This window comes from Drosophila kikkawai, chromosome X (assembly GCF_030179895.1).
Source record: "Drosophila kikkawai strain 14028-0561.14 chromosome X, DkikHiC1v2, whole genome shotgun sequence".
In the NCBI taxonomy this organism is placed as follows: Eukaryota; Metazoa; Arthropoda; class Insecta; order Diptera; family Drosophilidae; genus Drosophila; species Drosophila kikkawai.
Genome location: NC_091733.1, coordinates 29,433,896 through 29,456,978, shown reverse-complemented (window position 1 = coordinate 29,456,978; position 23,083 = coordinate 29,433,896). Strand labels below are relative to the sequence as shown.

At 31.2% G+C, this 23,083-nt stretch overlaps 1 protein-coding gene across 2 annotated transcripts in view; it reads left to right on the top strand.

The window, feature by feature from the left end:
• Positions 1-2,691: 2,691 nt before the first annotated feature.
• Positions 2,692-23,083, top strand: part of LOC138929065 (uncharacterized) — a 108,216-nt gene continuing 87,824 nt past the window's right edge. For both annotated transcript variants that reach the window (XM_070287899.1, XM_070287898.1), the window contains exon 1: positions 2,692-3,543. The gene's annotated coding sequence lies outside the window, so the exon portion shown is untranslated. The remainder of the gene's footprint in view (positions 3,544-23,083) is intronic.

Below are 23,083 nucleotides of genomic sequence, written 5' to 3'. Positions count from 1 at the left end.
AATATACAAAACCAACAAACAAACTTGGTATAAAATATAAAAAATATATATAAAATATATATAGATATATATATATAGCATATCTCGAAGAGCGTGGCCTGTTTATTGAAAATGGCATATAAAAATCGTATGGGCAGCTGCCTCTTTTTTCTGTGCGGAGATGTCCTCTCTCCGATTGTCGATTGACATTCTTTTGGGGACGCTCAGCGAAATGCATGCATTTATTTACAGATATGTAGGTGCTGCCTTTTTTGTCACCCTCTCTGAAAACCAATAAAAAAAATTACAAGAAAATGCCACCGAATTCAGGCAGAGAGAATGGTGATTGCCCTAGATTTAGGGGTTAAAAAGGATTTAGAATAAGAGAATAGCTTAAAAAATAATAAAAAAAATTTTATAAAAGCTGATTTTAATATAAAAAAATATTATTTTAAGATTGAATAATAATTGAGAATGTTTTTGTATATAAAAATATTGAAAATAATAAATAAATAAATTTAAGGCGCATTTTTATACGGAAAAATATATTTTTTAATTATTTAAAAATAATTCAGAATTTTAAACATTATTTTATTATATATAATATTAATTTAAATAATATAATTTAATATTAATATAAATTAAATAAATCAAATTATGAATTAGTAAATTTTTGGATATTTTTTTATTACAATTGTACGGTTAATTTTGGTTTCAGGTATAACAAAATATGAAAAATAATAAATAAATAAATTTAAAGGGTATTTTTACACAGAAAAATATTTTTATTTTAATATTGAATAATAGTTGAGAATGTCAAATATTATAAAAAAATGTATAAATTTTATTATATTTAATATAAATAAAAATAATAGTAATAAATATTAAAATGAAATGAATTGAAATTATTATTTTTAAAATTTATTTTATTATATTTCTAAATAAAATTAAAGTAATGAATTAGTTTATTTTTAGCTTTTTGTGTATTCAAATATTTTCAGATAATTTTTGTTTATGTTATATCAAGTTTATACACATAAAAGAATATTTGTATATACCTAAAATCAAGAATAATGGCCACAAAATTTATTTAAAAAACCAAGCAAAGTAAAACAACTCTAAAATTTAATTTTTTAATAAGAAAATTCCTTAACAAATGAACCTGTTAAACCCAGAATATCACTTGGTGCATATACCCTACAAAAAAACAAGTGTTTCAACTATGCAAAAACATTTGCAGTGGCACAAAACCGAAACGAAATCGGGCCTCAAAGAATCCAGAATCCAGAAAACAAAAGCAAAATAAACTGGCAACCAAAAAATAAAAAATACAACAACAAAAAATTAAGCACTCATGACAAAGCGAAAGTCGGATAATGCCATAACAACGACAACGACAACAACAATTGGAACAGCAGCAACAGAATAACATTATAAAGTATCATGGCAATTTTTTGTCGCAATGCAAAAAACAAAAACAAAAAAGTGCAACACAGCCAGGCGACAGTTGTACAAAAAAGTTGTTGCAAATAAAAACAATTTTCGGATTCAGATTCGGATTCATACAGTTAAAGGGAATACCAAAAATTAAACACCAAACAGGGAGATAAAGGAAAACAAGGCACAGAAAATGCAAGCATATTTCTCTTTCAATTTGCTTTAAAGTACAAATTAAATGATTTTAAACTATAATATATATTGTTTATATTAAAAATAAATTTATTTGTATTTTTTTAAGCTCTTTTTTGTATTTTTTAGATTTATTATGCTTCCTTTATCACTTCAACTTCAGTTTGGTGGCCATAAAACTGCAGGAAAATTCAAACAAAAGGCCTCGTAAAATTTTACGTAAATGGCCCATGTCAGAGAGAGATAGCAGAATCAAGTGCGAGCAAGATAGGTAGCTTGTTGTAACCAAAAGAAAAAGGTTAAATAAAAACGAAAGTAAAAATGGTCGTTGGCGGAGGCGGTAGAAAACATTTTGCGGTTGAAGGCAGTTGGCCAAATAAATGTACAACTAGATAAACAACCTGCTTAAACTACATAGTTAAACAAATGCACAAGGATATACACATGTATATGTACATATAAATATATAATTAAAAAACTAGCAAACTGTTAAATCATTGGAGTTTGCTATTCGCTAAAGGGTTCGGTTGGTACACGTCACAGGTGGATACGAGGAGAGAGGGAGAGGGCCCTCTATTCATAGGTAGCCAGAGGGGGAGAGGTTTATCAAGAGGGAGAGAGAGAGGTTGATCTCGTGAGTTAGAGTTAGGCCACGCACACACACACACTAGCGTCTGAAAGCGTAGGTGAGAGCAGAGATAAGAGCAGAGCCCAGAGCAGAGCTCAGAGCAGAAGCCCAGAGCAGAGCTCAGAACAGAAATGAGAGCAGAGCAGAGAGCGAAGCTTATAAGCGAACTGATAATTTCTGAGCAACTTGTACGTACGCTTGAACGAGAGCGCGCACACTGAGAGCTGAGCTAAGCTTATCAGCTCTGCTCTCAGCTCTGCTCTCAGCTCTGCTTGCATCTCTGCTTGCATCTCTGCTTGCATCTCTGCTCTCACCTACGCTTTCAGACGCTAGTGCGTGTGTGTGTCGCTTAACTCTAGCTCACTCGATCAACCTCTCCCTCTCGATCAAGCTTTCTCTGGCTACCTATTAATACAGATGCCTCTGCCGCCGCAGCTTCAGTTAGTGCGCGCCTCTCCCCCTCTCCGCGTGTCTACCTCTGACGTGTACCATCTCGCGAAAAAGTGCGGAGTCACTGGAAAAGTGCAAATTCTTTTAACAATAATGCATAACAGCCAAAAATCATTGCAAGCGAAGGAATTAATTACCGATGAGTCTGAAATAAGCTTGCAGACTAAAGATGAAGGGCATCTAAGGGCTCGCCTCCCCACGAGTTCGCCTGTCACGTACGCATCCCAACCTCTCTGGATGACCCCGGAAAAGTGTCGCTTCGTTGGAAATGTGCCGTTCTTTTAAGAATCGTGCAAAATAACCAAAAACCATTGCAAGCGAAGGAATTAATCATTGATGAATATAAACCAAGCCTGCGGACTAAAGATGAATGGCGCGCCTCCCCCCCCTCGTATCTACCAATTGCGTATGCCTGTTAAGTCATCTATAAGACCCCTGGAAAAGTGCCGTTTCGCTGAATAAGTCAAGTTCTTATAAGAATTGTGCAAAATAGCCGAAAATCATTGCAAGCGAGGGAAATAATCATTGATGAATCTAAACCAAGCCTGCGGACTAAAGATGAAGGGTATCCGTGGGCACGCCTCCCCTCGAGTTCACCTGTCGCGTAAACATGCCGGATGGATGGCCGCGGAAAAGTACTAATTCGATGAAATTGTACCTGTTTTAATAATAATTGTGCAAAAGAACTAAGAATATATGGAATCGAAGGAGGTAAAGAGCGATGAATCTCGATCTGGAAATGAGCAAGTTTATATTATAATAGTGCAACAACAACAAAAACCTCTGCAATCAAAGGAATAAAATATAACCAGGAAATGAATATGAAATGAAGATAACCAAGTCTCCTTCAACTGCGGGTAAGTCCAAACCAAAACTATTATATCCTATTATATCTATTATACAAATATAAAGGTGTCTTAGCAGCAGATTGGGTCTAGAAAACGTAGTGCAAAATATAAATGAAAATGAAATGGGGGAACAGATAGCTGCTTTATTTAATTGATTACATTGATTACAACATTATTTACAATATATGAGGGGTTATATTTATGGGTTTTAGTGGTAATCCTTGGTAACCTCTAATTGGAGCTAAGCTTCGTTTTGGTTATTACAGGTTATATTTATATAGAAATTTGGGTATACATTTCGAAAGATGGTTAAAAATGTATAAATATAATTATCTAGTTGTCATCATCAACATCAACTTCTTAAAAATCGTTTCATTATTAAATATCACCTCTGATTTAAGCTTTGCTCTCAGCTCTGCTCTCAGCTTCGTTTTTATCATCAACATCTCTCCCTGTCCATCAACCTTTCTCTCTCTAGCTACCTACATATGTATAATCATAGGCCCCTCTGCCGCCGCGGCGCGCCGCAGCCTCAGTCAGTGCGCGTCTCATCGTGTCTACCTGTGACGTGTTCATCTTAACAAATAAGGATAAATCGTGTCGCTTTGCTGGAAATGTGCAAGTTCTTAATATAATTCTGCCAAAAATAAATGGTAAAAAAATTGCTAAAAATGTATAAATAAAATATACGTTTTAGGTTGTCTAATTTTCGTTGCCTACTTTTCAGAGCCTCTATCTGCGCTTTCTCGCTGACCTTTTGTTATTTTTTAATTCTTTGTTTGTTTCTATGCCATTAAATATTTTCAATTAACAATGTGTTGTGGCAAAAACCCTACTTAACCCAATATAAACCCCCCCTTAACCCCTTTACATACTCACACACGCCCAACCTTTCTCGACTCTTGGGCTTTTTTTTTTGTGTGTTTGTTTGGTGTTTTCTTATGTTTTTGTGCCGAAAATTTGCTTAATTAAAAATAACAAGCAAAGCCAAAAACAAGCCCTCTCTTCTGCCTTAACCCCCTCAATCCATGACTTAACCCACAACGAAGCCAAAAAGTAGAAGAGGCAGAAGAATAACAACCGCAGAGCTACAAGCAAAACTTTGTTTAATGGTTAGTTAAGCGTTTAATTTGCACAAGTCTTTCCGAGCTCATCATCCCAGTTTGGTAGATATATAGTATATGTATATATGTATAGGGTATATATGGGGGTTAAACTCCCCCCCGCTATGTGATGAGTTTTTAAAAGCCTCTGAGCCTGGCATATGTCGAGGGTGATGGGGAATAGCTACTGGTTACTGCGGGTAGAGGTGGTGCTTCAAATTTATTAACTTGACCTTTTTTAAAGTGATATTTTAAATGTTTTTTAGGTTGCTAGGGGTAAATAAATATTTAAATATTTATTATTTGGGTTTATAAAATTATTAAAAACTTTTTAAGTAATTTTTATTCATATCCACAGAGCTCTTGAGCTCTTAGCTGTTTGAAAATTATTTGTTAGCTTTTTAGGATTTTATTTATTTTGTTTTTAATTAAAAAATACTTAAAATTATATTATTTAAATGTAAAAAAATTATTTCTATTTTTATTTTGTATAGAAAGTTCTTCAGCGCTTTTTTTTTGAGAATTTAAATTATTTGTGAGCCTTAAATGGCTTTATTTTTTTATTTTTTGAATTAAAAAAATATTTTAAAATATTATTTCAATGTAAACAATAATATTTATACTCCTAAATAATTTCTATATCTACTTTTTTTCTATTATTTTACTCTTGAGCGCTTTTATTTTTATAAATTAAATTATTTGCAAGCCTTATATTGCTTTATTTTTTTATTTTTTTATTAAAAAAATATTTTTAAATATATGATTTCAGTGTAAAATAAATTTATTGTCCCCTCCTAACTAATTTCTTTATATATTTCTTAAGCCACCCACTGATCGATCAGCTTCGTTGATTTCCATTCAATAAAACTTTTTGCAACGATTTAATTTTATTCTCGTATTTTTGTTGTACTTTATATTCTTTTTATATTTTGTTTCTATTTTTTTGTTATACTTTTTTTCTGTTCTGACTAGCTTTCAGAGGTTAATGGCTTTTAGCCTGAGTGCAGCCATGTTTTGCGGGCAAACGGCAAATGACAGCTAAGCGGCTTAAAGTTGACGCACTAAAATAATTTCAGTGTTAATTTTATTTTAGCTTCACTCTCAGCTTGACAGAATGTTTCGACTAATGCCAATTAGAGGACAAATCCATGTCCATGTCGCTGCTTTTTCATTTTCCCCAATTTCGTATAAAATATTATATAAAACAAAATAAACAGAGACTGATTATCCGATTCCCTTTTATCTGATATTTTTGATAAAAAATTGTGCACTTTGTATAAGTTTAAACTTTTGGTTATTATTTTTAATTAAATTAAATCTCTCAAGAGCTGGGTTAATTTAATTTTTTTTGCTTTAATGTCTAATAAGTTGGTTTCAAAGAGAATTTATAGAGAGGTTTTATGAAAGTTTAAACAGTTTTTGAAAGCACAAAGTTTATTTAAAGTATTTGAAATTTAAAATTTAGAAAAGAGGCTTTAAATTTAAAAGCATTAAATATTTAAAGCAAACTTTTAAGGCTTTAAAAATATAGAATTCTTTTTAAAGGTTTTAAAAAATATAGAAAATTTGTCTTTCTAAATAAATATAAGTTAAAATCCAAATAAAATCAATAAATATGTAATACACATTTTTTAATGAGTATTTTACCCAAGACAATTCCCATTAGGATGTCCTTTCTTTTACAGGCCACTGAGCTGGCGGGATTGTTGAACTGAAAGCCGGCCAGTCTGAGCCTGTCACAAGGACATGGGCTGGGGCCTTGTTTAAATGTCCTTCTCTAGCAGGACACACAGTTTGTTTTTGGTCCAAGTTTTCTTACTGCCACCTAACCATGGGCAGGGGAACACGAAATTTAACTTTTTAATTAAGGCGAGGCAATGGTTTTTATTTTGTCGTTGTTGTTGTTGTTGCTATTATTTGTTGTTTTGTTTCCTGAGGACACAGGACAAAAGGCGGCCAGGAAGCGCAACAGGCAAACTTGACACATAAAACGAGAATAAAAAAAAAGCGAAAGAAAAACAAGCACAATAATCATAAAAAACAAGCGAAAGCGACTAGAAATGGGGAGGAATGAGCCGGAAATACCCTGTTTTATTGAAGAAAATTTAATTTAACATAATTTATAATACTTTTTGAACTTAAATCATATTAAAAATTTATTTACAAATTTTTATTTATTTATTTTATGTTTTATTTAATTATGTTATTTTTATATTAATTTATGCATTTAAAATATTATTTTAAAAAATATTAAATATTAATTAAATATTTGTTTATATATTTTCTATTTAAATTTTTTAACATAAATCTTATTAAACATTTTCTATTTTTTTTGTCAATATTTATTAATATTTTTATAATTATTTTTCCTTTAATAAATCAATAATATTATTTTCTTTGTAAATACAAATTCTTAAAAATGTTTCTTAAATTCTTTATAATTTATAAACATAAAAAAATAATACTTCTCGTATAAAATTCCAGTATTCCAGGGTATAAACGGCGGACTTAAAACTGCGACAACAGAAAAACAACTTCAAAGCGGCGACAGTTTAGTCTTTTCACTGGTTGTGTGTGTGTATGTGTGTGTCTGGGTGTGTGGCAGCCATCTTGTGGGCTGTTGTTGTGCTCAGCTGACAACAAAAGGCAGGACGCGGCAGGCGCTTTGTTTGTGCCTCAAAGGACACTTAACCTTGTCAGAGGCGCGACAACTGGCGGAAACTTTGTCCTGCAGATCCGCGAATTGATGATATTTTAAAAGCCACATGCAGTCGGCAGAAAAAAAACCATGAAATTTTTGTAATATTTCAGGTAGAGAAATATTAAGGAAATTACAAGGAGAATTTTAAGTTATTAAATTAAAGAAATATCTTTAAAACTAAGGTATTAAGCTGAAAAAAAATTTGTACAACTGAATTTTTGAAAATTTATGTTTTTATTATAATTTTATACATTTAAATATACATTTTAAAATTTATTTTGTAGTTCTTGATTCATTTATCTTAAATAAAAATTAAAGAAAATCTATTCATTTATATAATATATATTTAAGACTTGAAAAATAACTATTTAAAATTTATATATAAAAAAATAAATTAATAATTAAACCTATATTTAAAAATAAATGTATATAAATGTAATAACGAACTTAAACTAGTTTAAATTCTGCTTAATTGTATTTTCATAAATTAACAAAATAAATTAAACGTTTTTATTTAAAAAAATAACTGGAAATATTTTAAAATTTTTTAACAAAAGCCTGAGAAATAATTAATTTAATTTAAAATAAGTTCAGACATCTTTTTTTATGAATAAATAATATATTTATATATAAAAAAATATAAAAATTTTTTTTATTATATTAAAAATAAGAATAATATTACTAATTTATTTTAAAATGATAAAATGTATTGTAAATATTATAAATCTCCCTCGCCAAACTTTAAATTCCCTCCATATAAGCAACGTTGCGCATACTTAATATGACTTAAAGCCACAGTTGGCTTGGCTTACGTTACGTAAACCCCGTTTACGTTCGTCAAGCGTAATTGCTGTGTGTGTAAAGCTTGAATTACCAATTTATTTGACAAGCTCACAAATTGCAGCTAACCAAAAAGAGCAGGAAAAAAAGCATATAAATAAAAATAAAGCTAAGAAAAAAAAAAATGATGAGAAATATACGTAAATGTATGTATATAGTTCGCTGCACATTGAGTATTCAAGTGTGTTGTCTGTATGTGTGTGTGTGTGTGTTCAATGCCTTATTGACAGTTGATTTGCACTCTGATTGCACAAAAGGAAACCCAAAATCCGTACATTAATTAAACACTGAACTCGGTGTCTGTCTGTCTGTCTGTCTGTCTGCTTCAACCCTTCGGTCAGCCAGGGGAAGAAGGGGTGGGGGGGGGACGAGGTGTAGGTGTCGAGATGGGTAGCGGGTGGTCTAAGGATTGCTGGGTATCCTGGTTTCTGGCACCGGAAGCCCATCTGCTTGGGATATACTACAGCTACATAGCTGGTTTTCTTCTTTGGCTCCGGCTTCTGATTTGGTTTCATCGGTTGCAGCTCGCCTTTTTATGGCTTGCTGTGCTGCTGCTACGCTCAATTCATCCTGGCTTAGGACCTTGGCTCTCAATCCTTTTGCCAATGTAAGGCACTGGAACAAAATGGGGGTTATAAATTGAGTAAGAAATGTGATGTTTAAGATATGAAAAACACATTTCTAAACAAAATACTAAACTACCTTTAACTTCCTTATACAAAGAATTTCTTTCAGTGTACTAATACCCACCCTGTTGTCTATCTGGCTGTCATTTGCCAGCTTGGGCTGCTTGCGACCCTTCTTGTTTGCACAACTTGAGTTTTGAGTTGAGTTTGAGTTGAGTTGAGTTGAGGTGTTGCTCCCACTGCCCCGACCATGCAAATTTTATGAATACTCCTCGTATCTATCTATCTGCCAAAATGGGAAATAGTAGTAGGCAAATAGAAGGAACAGTTTCTTGGTCTTACGTCATAACTGTAACTGGGTAAACTTTAAATTTAACTGACAGGCGGCAGCTGCTCCACCACCAAAGCCTTGTTTTTGGCCATTTATCAAATGTTTTTGCCTGCAGACGCGAGTAGCAAGTGTCGTTAATTATCCAGAGCAAGTGTGTTTGTGTTTGTTTGTTTTTTTTTCTTGTTTTATTTATATATATATATATATATCCTTGGCCGCATATTAATGCATGTTTATTTGCCAGGCCAGGCGCACTCAATTCATATTTATTATTATTTATGACCGCGCATTATAATTCATTTAGTTAGAGGTTCACAGGGGGTGGGGGTGGGTGACGACGACCTCGTCAAGTTTTAGTTGCGTGTACGAGCCTGTGTGTGCTTGTGCGTACGTGTTTGGTTTTTCTTTTAGTAATTAATTAAGTGCCCCTCTTCCGAAGCTAATTAAAATTTAAAGTGCCCCGCTTAATTGGTAGCATCAACAGCTGACGCTTCAATGCTTACATCCCCCCGAAAGGGCTCTTAAACTGGCCTTAATTCCATGGAAAATTTATTAAGAATATGTATATACTATATTCAGGCCTTAAATTCTTGAAATTTATTAAGATTTTAGTTGAAATATATATTTTTTGAGAGATTTCTATATTTATTTATAGAAATATATTTTTAAATATTATTTTCTGCTTTTTTAGTGACTTTAAAATTGTCATTTTTGTATATTAAAATATTTATAAAATAAATGTATTCAGATTTTAGCTGAAATATATATATTTTTTAGAGATTTCTGCTTTTATTTATAGAATTATATTTTTAAATAATTGTATCGGCCTTTTTAGTGACTTTAAAATTGTCATTTTTGCCTTTAAAAAAAAACTAAAGCTTTGTGAAATATGTTTGTGGTCAAATATTAATTAAATAAACATAAATTCAAGTCTCTTTTTGATAGAAAAATTAGCATAATAAATCAAATAATATAAACGTGTATTTAAAATATAAAAAGAACCTCAAAAAATAGATAAAATGAAAGAATTTATAGGGTAAAAGTACTAAATTGAAACCAAATAAATATAAAAAAATATTAAAAATTCAAATCAACCTAAAAAAAAAGGTTAAATTAAGGGATTTTTAAGCTAAAAGTATATAATTTAAATTAACTAAATGTTAACAATTATTTAAAATATAAAAGCAACCTTAAAAAAATTTATTAAATAAAAGATTTTTTTAAGGTAAAAGTTAATAATTTTATATACCTACTAAAACAATTGTTTGTCCTAGTTTTCAGCACCCCAGCCTCAACCCAAAAACGAAAACAAACATAAGAATTAACCCTTTGTCTGGGGGCCAAGTGCAATGTGCAGCAAGTGCAACCAATCAAAATTCCTGTTATAAAATCAAATTTTTCATTGCCCTCGGTGGGCATTTCCTTTAACATTTCATCCATTTGCTGGGCACTTTTCGGGGTTCCCCTTGCTTCATCCTCCTTTTTTTTTCTCTGGGTTAGTTCCGTTCTCTGATTCGGGTTTTAGCAGCACCTCCCCCCAACCTCCCCTTTGGTGGGCACAAAGGGCAGCAATTTTCGGGCCGCTTTCAGTTGTGTAGTTTCATCTTTCGTTTGTTTTACAATTCACACTCGCATACCCGCCAAACGGATGCGGGGATGTAAGTGGGCGGGGCACACACACACACACCCACACACACACACTCTCTCTCACCTCAAAGAGTTTTTCTGGCCTTGTGTTAGAATTTTTCTGTCGAATTTTTTCAACACATTTTGTTAGCCAGAGGGGGGGGAGGAAAAAAAGAAGCCACTAAAGCTTCAATGATTTGGTTTTGTGTTGCATTCGCCATGATGAGGGAGTTTAATGGGAAAGAAGGAGGGTTAGGAATCGGTTCTATCAAAGAAAATCTTTGAAAAAATATTTTTGGGATTAAGATATACCTTTTTTTTTTAGATATTTTAAAATATTTTTCCTGTGTTAAAATCTCATCTAAAAATATAAATAAAATATTTTAAGCCAGAATTTTATTTCTTTACATTTCCTAAAAGGAAAAAAAGGGTTAGTAATCGGTTTTATCAAAGAAAATATTTGAAAAAATATTTAGAAATATTTTTTAGATATTTTTAAATATTTTTAAATATTTTTAAATATGTTTTAGATATTTTGAAAATATTTAAGCCATTATTATTTTTCTTAAAAATTTTTTTTTAAAGGAAGGAAAGGGTTAGGAATCGATTCTATCAAAGAAAATATTTCAAAAAAATATTTAAGGCTTTAAGATTTATTTTTTAGATATTTTAAAATATTATTCTTGTATAAAAATCTCTTCTTAAATATAAATAATATATTTAAAGCCAGTATATTTTTTCTACAACTCTGTTTGATGTTTTCCAGGGTATTTTATAGACATTTAATTATTATTTTTTATTGGTTTTTATTTATTTTTAATTTTTAAAATATTTTTATTTTATTTTTAAATGTTTTTAAATAATATTCTTGTGTAAAAATCTCAACTAAAAATATAAAACAATATTTTAAGCCAGTATATTTTTTCTCTAACTTTATTAGATGCTTTCCAGGGTATTTCCCTATTTGCTATTTGCTTGCTTACAGTGCCTGCCTTATTTTTTATGCACTCGGCGTTTAAAAACCATTTTTCAAAATATATTTTACCTTCGTTTTGTGTCCGTTTTATGCCCATTTACGAAGGGAGCTAGTTTTTTTTTAACCCCCCTCGGTTCTGGGATGATATTCATCCCAAACTCCAATAGAAAGTGCAGAGAATTTGAAACAATAACTTTTACGCATGTCAGTGTAAACTCACATGGAAAATTTGCATTCCGCACACACCCTTTACACACATATAAATAAGGGGCAAGGGGGCGAGGGGGGAACGGGGAAAGGAGCCCTCAAAGCAAAGTGAAAATGTGTTTGAGTTTGTTGTAACAAAAGAACAGAAAACAGGCGCAAAAAAATAGCAAAAGAAAAAAAAGGGAAAAGAGTTGGAAAAACGCAGGCGGAATATGCATGAAAAGTTGATTTTTATTTTTATTTTCCTTGTTTGCAATTTTTGTTTTCTTTTTTTCTTTCTATTTTTTGACCTGCCTCTTGCTAGTTTTGTGCCATTTTTGTTTAGCATTTTTATTAAAGCAATTTGGCTTTGTGTAATTTGCACTTCATTAGAAGCTTTGGTCGAAATTGAAATTGGCCAAATGAAATTAAAGTTTTGCCAACGAAACAGAAAGAGCGGAACTAATGAATAGACACGGGTGTTGGCTTCACGGTATTGTGTTTTTTTTTTATTTTATTACGGTTTCAGGGAAATAAATCTAAGCTAATATGAATAAATAAATATTTAGTTGAATAATTTAAGGGAATTAAATTAAATATGGGTTTCCATAAATTTTAATGTGATTATTTTTCATTTATTTTAATTTAAATATAGCTGAGAAAAATTTAAAATTAAATTAAATTGAAATAAAAATTACCTGAATAAGAATGAATAATTTTTAAAATTGATAACAAATGGAAACCATTGATTATAAAATTATTATTAATATTATAAATATAAACAAACACAAAATAAATATATATCAGATTATATTTATGGTTATTTTATATAAATAATTAATTATAAAATAATAATAATAGTTGAAAAAAATGTTCAAGTTGTATGATTTAAGGAATTAAATCATATTTGAGTTTCCTTTAATTTAATATAATTATTTTAATTTCTTTTAAATATTCAATATGATTTTTGTGACTCTTTTAGGTCTTATCGATATAATCAATAGCTATTTTATCGATTTTTTCGATTATAAAAAAAAAATTAAAAATTTTACAAAATTCATATTAAGCTATTATTAATTTTTAAAATTATTATATTTTATTGATCATTGATATTATTTATTGTAAAAATAATTGATAACATACACTTATAAAAAATACAATAATCTTTGATTTTTACCATAAAAATCAATCATAAAATATATCGAAAATACCGCAAATTTTTCTATTTGCCTCTCCACCACTCGATATTTGACTTTTCCGGTGTACTGACTTTCGTGTTTGAGTTGAATTTATGTGGCATGCACTTAAAGTGACTTTGTGGTTTCATTTATGAGCTGCTGTGGCGAAAGAGGGGCACCTAGGGGGGGGGGGGGGCGATGGGGGCTTCGCTGGAAGGATGGGCGCTGGCCGCAGTGACCATACAAAAGTCAGTTGCTGTTGCCTGATAATTTATAAACGGTCACAGGACCAAAAACGAAACGAGACCCCAGAACCCGAGAACCCGAGAACCCGAGAACCTGAAACCTGAAACCAAACCAGACCGACAAACCAAAGAGCCAGCCGGGCGAACTCGGTGGAATGCAGTCTATTAGAAGCGCGTTAGACATACACCACACCACACATATGTACACACATATACACACACAGGTGCAGTCAATAAAAGTCCAAGTTCGAAAGGATGGAAATGTATGTGTGTGGGCTGTGTGTGTGTGTGTGTGTTTGCCAGTGCGGTTGAAACACGTTGATGATTAATGCAACTTGAATTGCAGACTTTGCTTTCAACTGCTAAGTCCAAAGACTAACCGAAATAAACTTCAGTAGAGTTTTACTTTTGCCAGCGAAAAAAAAAAACACCGGCGACTTTCTGCAGCTTGATACCCTTTAATTGGGCATTTTTAAGAGGTAGTTATGACTTGATGTGAAGGTTAATTTTAATTAAAGGGAAAATAATTGAAAGAAAAATATTTAAATAATACTAAAAATATTAATTTAAAGAGAAATAATTAAATTAAAACTAAAATAAATATAATTAAATAATTTCTAAATTAAAAATATTTAAAAGAAAAATAATAAAATAATTACTTAAAGGAAAATAATTTAAAACAACTAAAACCAAAAAATAATTAAAAGAAAAATTATTAAATAAATACTTAAACAATAATTAAAAAAGAAAAGATATAAAAAAAAACTAAAAGAAAAAGAATTAAATAATTTCTAAATGAAAAATAATTAAAAGAAAAAACTAAAATACAAATAATTAAATACTTAATTAAAAAAGTGAAATAATTAATTAAATTAAATTAAATAATTAAAATAAATTAAATTAAACTAAAATTAAAATAGTTTAATAATTATTAAAAGAAAAATAATTATAATAAAAATATGAAATATATTTTGTCATAAAATAAATATAGCTAGAGTTTAACGATTTCAAAAAAATATATTTTAAGTTAATAAATTAGCTTATTAAGCTTTTTAAAAAAAATATTAATAAATATTATCAAGAAAAATTAATAAAGACAAAATTCATGTAAGAAATTTATATATTCAAGCCTTTTAAAAATTCGACCTTCAAAGCCTCTTAAAAAATTCCTATAATTATCCAAAAATTCCAAGGCCCTAATTATCCAAAAAGCAAGCATTTCCCGAACCAAAATCGTTAAAAAAAATGAACTTGTACAAATTTCGAGTGCATCTTTTGGCCATAAATTCGTAGAAGGATACTTAGGAAGCCATAATTGAATGCAGCCGGTGGCATAATCAAATCCATGGCCTCATCCTCAACTCAGTGGGGGAAGCGTCGCCGAAAAGTTGTCTCCAAGAAGGGAATTTTCTTGGGGGAGGGAAAACCGCCCCCTTTCCTTTGGCGAAAAATGATTAATGCGATTTGAACTTTAAATTTACATTGTGTTCATGATATTTAGTTGAATTTATGAGCGCTGTTTGAGTTTGTAAATGAGTTGCTCATTTAATGTTTTAACAGGCTCCCCGCTGCCTGGTAATTTTCCCTTGGTCCTTGCCACCCCCCCTTGTGTCCTTGGACAAAACGAAACTACACAAGTTGCCTGGACTGCCGTTGGGGGGGAGGGAGGGGTAATATAGTGCGGCGAGTTGGAAGTTTTCCCTCGCCTTGGAGGGGGGGTTAAGGCTTAGCCGGACGGACTTTTTGCCACTGGCCAGAACGGAATTAATGATTGTATTTCATTTCATTTGGGTTTAGAGTGTCTTTAAGCCTTAATTTTAGTTGCTTTAAGTTGCAGTACTTATGCTCTAGCCGCCAATGATCTTATTTAATGCTTAAATCTTAATAATATAAATAATCCGAATATTCCTAATACTCTTTACACTTCTCATACTCCCAATACTCGTAAATATCCTTTCAAACCTCCCTAAATACTCCCAATTATGATTATTCAAAGTGCTTTTCTTAGTAACTGCAATGTCTGGCGTTACGTATACGCACCGTTGCCGAGCGTTATGAGTGCCCAAAAGCCCTCCCTTTTTGAACCAGAAAAGAAGCAAGAGACTTGTGACTGCCGCATACTCTGGTGTCCATTAAATGCCTTTTCCCAAAATTCTCCTCCTCCCTAAGGATGCTGGGCAATCTCAGTTTCAGGGCAATGATTTCTCCCAGCTTGCAGTACACATTGCACATTTCCGCAAGGGAGACAGCAGAAATTGGGGGGTGTCATCATTTTAGGCTTCATTCTCCGCTTGTCTTTGACGGGTAGGACATCGATAATTATCGCACAAAATGTGTCCTGTGGGGGAACAGGAAGGGACGACGGACGGGCGCCTGTGGCCAATGTTCTTTTGATTTCTGTCTTGTCTGGCTCACTCTCGCATACGCCTGTGAAAAACAAGCAAATTTACAGGACACACAGAGGCCTGCATACATGTGCATAAATTCATTGTCACGAGGACAGCGAGGACGATGAGGACGATGGCGACGACAGCAGCATCAAATGAATGAATGAATGAATGAATGAATGAATGAATGGAGGGACGCACCTCTGTCTCTCTCTCACTCTCAGGCTTGGTCTGTTTGCTGGGCAGGTCCTGTGTGTGTGTGTGTGTGCTGGCCTCTAACATGTGTAGCCTGCTTTTAGGCTAAAAGCACACACACACACACACACACACACTAACGCATACTCACATACAGACCCACTCCTGGAGCTGGCATAAATCTTTGGGACTTTTGTTTGATCGAACGCAAAAATAATGGCGCTTTGTTGTCCCCGAGTCTCGAGTCCCCGAGTCCTTCGAGTCCTTGGAGTCCTCCTAGTGTGTCCTACGTGCGAGTGTGTGTCACCATGTTTTAGTGTGCCTGTGCCCCTGTATGCTCCTCTGGCTTCTCATAAATTTTAGCCAGGCCAACTCTGAAAACGCAAAGAGAAATCAGCAAGAAAATTGACCTTTTAGCTCACACTTTGGTCTCGGTTTTGGTTCTGCTTCCTTCGCTCCTTTCGGTTTTTAGAGTCTCAGATGCTGCTAATGATACAAAGCGCCTTCTTCCCAGCTCTCTCTCTATCTCTCTCTCTTTCTTTCTCTCTCTCTCTCTATCTCACTCTATCTGTTCCAAAATGATTGACTGACCAACTGACAGACTGAATGAACTCGGTTGGGTCACCTGTACTCAAGAAAAAGGGGTTGTGACTGGGTTGAAATTTACAAGTTTTTATGGGGAAATCATATTTTCAAGTGGTCGTAGTTTTCCGATGGATGTTTCAAATGATTATTAAGTTATAAAAGGGAAATGTTGAGAGGAAAGCAAGGGAAAATATTGGAAATTATAGGAAAATATAGAACAATTTAGAGAATGTATAGAAAAATTTATAGAAAATATAGAAAAATATCGAAAATATTGAAAAATATTGAAAAATATTGAAAAATATGGAAAATATGGAAAATATGGAAAATATAGAAAAATATTGAAAAATATAGAAAAATATTGAAAAATATTGAAAAATGTTGAAAAATATTGCAGAGTATTGAAAAATATGGGAAAATATTGAAAACATTTTGAAAAATATTGAAAACATATTAAAAAATATTGAAAAATATTGAAAACATATTGAAAAATATTAAAAAATATTGAAAAATATTGAAAAATATTGAAAACATATTAAAAACATATTGAAAAATATTGTAGAATATTCAAAAATGACGAAAAAGCATATTAAAAAAATATATGTAATATAAATATATATTTATATATAAATAAAATAAATATTGTATATATATTTATGATTTATTTTATTATATATATAATTTAATAAAAAGCTTGGAAATTATTTATTATTTTAAAGAGGTCTTAAAAAGTTACCTTTAACTAAAAATATATAATAATATATATTCATTATTATTTTAAGATCATAAATTTCTAGCTGTATCCCTGATAATTCCAATACATTATTATATATATTCTATAGCTTTTAAATCCCAAATCACCTTCCCAGCGAATCCTCAACGGGTTAAGCCTGCTCTGTCACATAATTGCCGAAAAGTTTGCATCACTCAAAAGCTGTTACCTCGTAGCCCCCCTCCCTCTTAACCCACTGCTGCCCGTCATTATTTTCTGACTGCTGCTTTCCTTTACTTCCATTTTTTTTTTTGGAAATGACTTTTGATGGGCGCTGCAGACGCGACACTTTTTATGGCCCTCGCACATTAGGCATTCGTCATTAAAGTTTATATCTCCCAGCTTCCACTTCCACTTCCACATCCTATCTATCTTGGCAGACTTCGAGGGATATATACATATATATAAAATGACAATGATGGCTGAGCATAATGCCAACAATTAGGCTGAAAAATGTTTGCTCACGCACAACGGGGGAAGGGTTTGAAGATTGGTTTTGTAGGGGGGGCACATCAGGAGAAAGACAGAATGACACTGGATACATTTTCGAAAAATCAGAAGTTTTGCAGTTTTACACGGAGGAAAAAGAGGGTTACATTAGGAAATTAATTCAAGGATTTTATTAAATTTTTTATTATTAATTAAAATTTATAAATGTGGATTTTTGGATAAGAAAAAAAAAATTAAAATAAATATTTATAAAATATATAAAATATATAAAATATATAAAATATATAAAATATATAAAATATATAAAATATATAAAATATATAAAATATATAAAATATATAAAATATATAAAATATATAAAATATATAAAATATAAAAAATATAATAAAATATATGATTTCATCCCATTTAAAGTCTCAACATTTTCCTCTCAGTGCACCCTGTGTGTTTGCCTTGGACTAACTGACTGATGAAGCGTGTCCAGCATGTTCTTTTCTTGTTTATGGGTCGAACGGGTGTGTGTGTGTGTGTTGTGCATATGTGTGTGTGTTTGTGCACTTTGAACAAATTAAAATTGCAAAAATCCCCTTTGCTGCACTTATGCATGAAATAAGAGTACAATGCCGGAATACAGAAGCTGCCGGCCATAACCGTAAAGCATCGGAGGATCTGGCTGCTGCTGGTCCTGCTGCTGGTGTTTCTGTGGCCACTGTATCTCATATCTTAATTGCCACAAAACCGACTTCAGCCTCTCTCTGTGTTGGCCAAAATGAAATACATAAAATGCATATTTTCCGACATTTTTATTACCTGCTCTCCAATGCCTTTGCTGTTGACAATTTCTTGGGCCCATATAACTCCGGGGGCGCCATCAATAAATGACAAAAAAAAAAAAGAAAGAAATAAAAGGAAATCAATTGGCAAAAGTTAAATGTGGCCAAGAGCAACTCTTCACACGAAAGGAGCTGAGAGCTGGAAGGCTGGCCCTATTGCCGTATTGGCTAATTGATTACCTCAAGGATACCAATCGATTATCGTTTTGGACTGCTTGGGGTTTATCGAATGAATTACCGCCAAGGTGTTTTTTGGCCCAAAAAACAATTTATGCGATTCTTAATTGTTGGGATTTTGTGGTATTAATTTTGGGTATTTATTGACAAGGACTTCTTTTTTTAAATAATTACTCTTAAAGGGTTTTTATTTCATCAATTTGTGTGGGATTTTGGCTCTATATTTTCTTTTTAAATATATTTAAAATATAGTTAAGCAACGTTTATGCTTTGAAATACATTTTCTTATTTTATTTCAAGTAAAATAAATAATATTATTATATTTTGATCAATTTGTGGGTGATTTTAGCTCTATATTTTGTCTTAAAAAATATCTACAATATATTAAAGCTACAAAAAAACTTTAAAATAAATTTTCATATTTTTTTTTCTAGAAATTAATACTATTTTAATGAATTTGTGAGTGTTTTTAGCTTTATATTTCCTCTTAAAAAATATTTAAAATGTATTTAAGCTAAAAATATCCTTTAAATTAAATTTTCCTATATTATTTTTAGTAAAATAAAAAATTTAATAGTATTTTTATTAATTTGTAAGTGCTTTTAGCTTTATAATTTCACTTTAAAAATGTTTAAAATATTTTTAAGCCATAAATATCCTTTGAAATAAATTTTCTTATTTTATTTCAAGTAAAATAAAAATCCAAAAAACAAAAGGCAGATAACGAATTTAATTGCTTAAAATATCTACAGTTATCCTGCCCCAAAGGCATCCACATCCATATCCATCCCCACAGCTGTCCTTCATTCACACAAAATTTTTAGCTCCAGCTCCTGTCGAGAAACAGACGGAGAAATGCCTTCAGAACTAATTTGGCAGCAAAAGTCGAAACTTTTGAGCAGAAATATATTGCGTTTGCGAGCAAACTAACCGAAAAAGGACATTCGGACGGCAACAGAAAAACAAGGAGAACAAGGGAGAATGGTAAGGAAAAGTCCAACAAAAAAGCCAAGTTAAGTAAAAAGGATAGATGGATGGTTGGATGAATGGCAAATAGCTTTTGGCTCATCATCTTTTTGGGCGGGAAATGAAGTGCAAATTAATCAACTATAAAATTAATTATCCCTTTTGAAGTGAAATGCCATCGACAATATTTACCCCACGTCCGAGATTGAGGCCTCCCAAGATCTTGGACTTTAGTTGGGTTTTATAAATATATATATATTTGTATATATTTGTATGTATTTAACGAATTTGTATCTTTGGGCAATTGGCGGGAAATTTTGTGGCTGCTTTTCCTGTTTTCCGTGTCCTGTGTGCTGTGTCCTGTCCATGTCTCCCCCATTTAATTCGCATTCATTTCGACTTTGTTGTTTTTGCGGCTGCCTCGACACAATTAATTAGTTAATGTCCAATGCTTTGGTGTGAAATTTATTGCTATTTGCGCTCATCTATTTGATGAGTCCGCAGCCACAAATGTTGTTCTATTACCTTTTTTTTTATAAGCACTGCAGGGTATCAAAGGGTGAACTCTTTTGTTAGTTATTAAATATTTATTTAATTTTATTTTTTTGTGAATTTTCCCTTTTTTATTTAAAAATTCCTTACATTTCTTAGTTTATTTTTTTAATAATAATTTTAGTTATTTTAATTATATGTATATATAATATTTTTTATTATTTAATTTTCTCTTATTTTTATTTAATAATTCTTTAATTCTTCTTCTTTAAATTTTTTATTTTTTTAAAATAATAATTTAAATTAATTTTAATCTGGTAAGCAAAAAGATTTTGCCCGTCAACATGGCGTATACTTGATTTTTGTAGTTCCAGCTTGTTGAATATATTATTAAGTATACGTCATGTGAATTTTAATATATTTTTTTTATTTATATATTTTTTATATATTTGTGTTTCTATACATTTTTTTAATAATTTTTTTTATAATATTTTTTTTTTAATTTTTTTATAATATTTTTATAATATTTTTTTTATAATATTTTTTTTATAATATTTTTTTTTATAATATTTTTTTATAATATTTTTTTTATAATATTTTTTTTATAATATTTTCTTTATAATATTTTTTTTATAATATTTTTTTTATAATATTTTTTTTTATAATATTTTTTTTAATAATATTTTTTTTATAATTTTTTTTTTATAATTTTTTTATATATATTTTTTTTTATAATTGTTTTATTTATATATTATTTATTTTTTATTTTTTTTTTTGGTTATTTATATTTTTCTTAATTTAAAGGGTATCTCCAGTGCTTCTAACTTGGCTTTGGCTTAACCCATGCCTGCCGCCTGTTGTTGTAATTGCCACTAATTACTGGGCCAGCGATTGCCAATGGATTTTCCTACCCCCCAACCCCTCAGAATTTTCCCTTTCCCCCTCAACTTATGCAAATGTGTCGCCGTCTCTGTCGCTGTCACTGTCCTTGTTCCTGTTCCTGTTCCTGTTCTTGTCCTTGTCTCTCCCTCCCCCTACCTCCCTCCCTCCCTCCCTTCCCTTCCCTCTGTGTGCCTCTTGTATATAATTTACATAAACATCTAATTGCTGGCTGGCATTGTATTGTTGTTGCTGTAATCATGCTTAATTGTTTTCGTTGGGCATTTCATGTTGAATGCTCATGATTGAAAGTTTGTGCTTTGGCGGTTTTCGTTGGCAGCAAAACCGCCGAGACCGCACTAAGCCCCACACCACACACACTCACTCTCTCTTCTGGGAAAGGACCTCGGAAAAGCCCCACTTCGAGTGCCTTTAAGTGCTTAATGACACGTTTGCATTACTCAATTTTCCAGTGAGTTTCCCGTCTGTGTGCAGCGCGAGTTATTTCCTGAATTCAATTAAGCAAACTCACTTGAATTATGGCCCAGGAACAGTGGTCTAAAAAATATAACAAATTTTATTTTAAGATAAGATGGGAAATAGTAGAAAAGTTAGGACATTAAGTCTGTACTTAAAGGGTTTTTATATATTTTAAAAATAATTTTTAAGTAGTTTTAATTTAAAGATAACCTGAACCCAAGGTTTATTATTGATAAACGGGGAAATTATGCTTGGCAAATACTTGAGAGAGTCTCCTATATATACTATAATGTCTGATAATTACAGCGGCAAATAGTAAACAATAATGGTTGAAATGGGTTGAGCCCAGTCCAAGATCAACAGCTTCTGGTGGCCTGGAAATGAGCCAAATCAATTAATTGTTGTTGAAATCACAAAGGGTTCTTGGTTCTTGAGTTTAAATTTAACTTATAAAAGGTTTTTACGAGTGAGAAAAATTATTTAAAAATTTAAGTTAATGATTAATACCAAATTTAAGCCTTAAGGGAATTTAAAAAGGGATCTAAGTTTAATAAATAAATTTTATTATTTATAATGAACATTCCAAATCTATTTTTATTTATTTTTTAAACATTTTTACTATTTTTGAATATTTTTGAATAATATTTTAATTTGTATTATTTTTTTTTAATTTATATTATTTTTTTATAATTATATTTTATTACTTTTTTTTATTTTTTAATATATTTTAATATATTTTATTATTTTGTATTATGTTTTTGTATTGTTTTTTTTATTTATTTAATTATTAAATTTAATTAATTGTTTTATTAGAATTATTTTATTAATTTATATTATTTTGTTTTGTTTTTTTTTACTTTGCATTATTTTGTATCAGTTTTTATTATTGTTTAGTAATTTTGTTTATTTTATTGTATTTTTTTTTAAATTTTTTTTACTTTTTTGTTTATTTTTAATTATTTTAAAATATTTTTATTATTTTTTTTTTTATGTGCTTAACTTTTTCTTGTGGTAATTCTTAGGCTATTGTCCCAGTTTTCGGTGCTGGCACATTTGCATATCCAGCATATCCTGCATGTTTTTTGCACTCATCCTTCTTTGACATTCGAGAGAGAGAGAGAGAGAGAGAGGGAGCTCAGCCAGGAGCTGAGAATGAGTGGCTATAGATCAGTGCCAGATGCAGTTGCATTTGATATTTACCTTTTAATATTATTAATATTATGATTAAAGCAGGCATCTGCCGAGAGCAGCAGGAGGAGCAGCAGCAGCAGCAGCACATCTCGTATGCATTCAGCGTTCTGGCATCCTTCGCATCCTTGGTGTGCTGGCATCCTTTGGCAAAATGAGCTGACAGCTCACCTAGCTGCTAGGTGTGTGTGTGTGTGTGGTTGTGCCTGACATTCATGCACTGAAGCTGAAGCCGAAGCTGATGCCTCCACCTCCTCCTCCTCCTCCTGCCACACTCGCAAATGAAGTTCTTGTGGATTGCAAAATGAAGTCCAAACTTGTGAGCTATTTTTG